Below are 2,647 nucleotides of genomic sequence, written 5' to 3' on the forward strand. Positions count from 1 at the left end.
AAAATGAACCAACATATACTGAGCATCAAATACAGGATAAACTCTTGTTTTAGGAGGCTGACATGAGACCATAGGAGTCCCCAGAACTTGCCTTGTACATACGAGGTTGTGGATTCCATCCTTAGCACCATGGGGGGAAATGGCAGAGCTTCAGATGAAGCAGTACTTGGGTGTGGCAGGTAAGACAATCAGGACTTCAAGGTCATTCACCCTGATTACACACCTTATCTCAAACAAACAAGTTTTCTATCTGAGACCTCAAGATAAAACATTTCATCTTTATATTCAGAGGAAGAAATCAAACAAAAACCTGAAGCAGTAAAAGTGTAAAGTGTCAGTGCAACTGGGTTCCAGGATCCACTGGAAAGCGTCCAAGCATCAGGCTTGCATTGAAACACTAACACACTGAGCCATCTCCAAGGCCTGTAAAACAAGTCGATCAAGCAGACTCTGGAAGAAGGCAATCCAGGAAAAAGTTTAAGGCTCTACAGTGGGAGGGTTTAAAGGGAAGGGCAGGGTTGCTGGAGGGGATGTCAGAGATGACAGAGGAAGAAGGTAGAGAGAAAAGGCCTGAGGCTCATCTGGAGAAGACTTTTCCTCAGGATGGAATGAGCTCTAGGAGACTACAGGCATGCAGTTCCAGGACAGTTCCAGGACACCCAGGGCTACACAGGGAAACCTGTGTCACCCTCACTCCCAATTAGAACAAAACTGTAAATAATCTGTGCATCTCATTACTCAATTACTAATGCTATCTTTATTTGGAAATTTTTCATGTGCTGTAGTGTATATAGGGAGGTCACTTAAAAAAAAAAAAAAACTTAGAGACAAGCCCTCTATAAGTAGTCCTTGCTGTCCTGGAACTATGTAGACTAGGCTGGAACTGGAACTCACTATGTAGGCTAAGCTAGCCACAACTAGCCATGGAAAAACTCACACACTGATATGTTCTTTTTACCATGTGGGTGTTGGGAATCAGACACACATGGTAGTTAGGCCTTGGTGACAGGTACTTTTTACCTGATAATCTACCTCACTGGCCCAATATTAATGTTTTAAGCTATTCTCTGTTATATATTCTATAACCATGCCGAGGATGTCTTTGAACTTCTGACATTCCTGCATTAGTTCTGAGACTAGAGGTGAGGGTCACTGTAGTCCATCTATTGAGGGCTGATCTAACATAGGGCTTCATGCATGCTAGACAGCACTTCACCAATGCACTACTACATCCTGAGCCCTTTCTCCCCAGTATCCTATCTGGAAAAAATTTATTATTCCAGACTTTAGAGCTGGGTTATGACAGCTCACTGCTGTAACAGAAGCAAGAAGGCTGCTGCTGAGTTTCAGGATGTCTGGAGTTAGGATTCATGACACCTAGGAAACAGTGAAATATCTCAAGATAGAAGAGAAATGAGTATGTGAGGAGATGGTTCAATGGCTATAGAGGACTTGCTGCTTTTCCAGAGGGCTCAAGTTTGTTTTTAGCATCCATGCTGGGCAGTTTACAGCTACCTGTGCTGTATAACTCTAGCTTCAGAGGATATGATGTTCTCTTCTGGCTTCTGTGGGGATCCACTTACACAAGCACATATACACATAACTTAAATGGGCATGTAAGATACCAACTTTTTCTGTTGCAGCTTTGAAAGTTTTATATAGGGATATGGTGCTTTCCCAAGAACCTGCCACCTCAAATAAGACTCAGTAATGGTAGTATAGACGATTTTATACAAGAGGAAGTAAACAAGCTATTTGAATGGTGTGGTGGTTATTATCAGTTATTAACTTGCCTTCAGAAATGTGGGTTTATTTAAGAGTTTCAGAACAGAAAAAAAAAGGGAGCCTACTAGGCTCACCCAGTAATTACTCCAGCCACGGGTACAATCAGGACTGATTGCTTCTTCATGATTAGATTCACATTAAATCTTTTCTGGTAAAGCAATTATCAGTAATAACTGCATGTCCCATTGTATCACATTAGTGAGATTTAAAAAAAAACAAAAACAAAAAACATTCCCACTGTGGCCTTATGCTTAAAGTGACTTGGAGGGAAACCCACTGTTTGGTTAGTGGTATTGGGGTTTGAATCTAAGCCCCCGTGTACACTACAGCTCTAATTTACTGTTCAACCCCTTTCGTTGAGACAATCTCACAATATTCGCTGGGGTGGTCTGATGTATAACCTAGGCAGGCCTTCCTTTTGTTGGCATTTTAGACCCTCATCACTAGTCCCAGTTCATGACATTTAATTTTGATGGAAAAGCTCCATCTGACAAAAAGATATTTTCCTGGCATGATCTTGGATATTTAATTCAATTGTAATCTTAAAAAATTTTCACACTTTGCTTGCCATTCTCTCCCACTCCTGACTAGGAACACTTGGAGACACTCACGAGCACCACTGTCAGGGAGGACACAAGATTTCTTCATGTGGACTCTCTACCAACAATAGTTTGGCAGGACCTCTGACTAAAGTACCTATATTTGGAACTTTCCATGCCCTTTTAGAGGGAAAATGGAGGGCTGTCTAGAGATACACATGCCATGATTCCTACTGAAATCTACATGCAGGCACGTCACACACACTTGTAGGCAAGGACCGAATTCTGGCTGGACTCTAACATCTAGTTGGAAAACCAAAGTG

The sequence above is a fragment of the Grammomys surdaster genome, unplaced genomic scaffold, assembly GCF_004785775.1.
Source record: "Grammomys surdaster isolate TR1022 unplaced genomic scaffold, NIH_TR_1.0 126066, whole genome shotgun sequence".
Lineage (NCBI taxonomy): Eukaryota > Metazoa > Chordata > Mammalia > Rodentia > Muridae > Grammomys > Grammomys surdaster.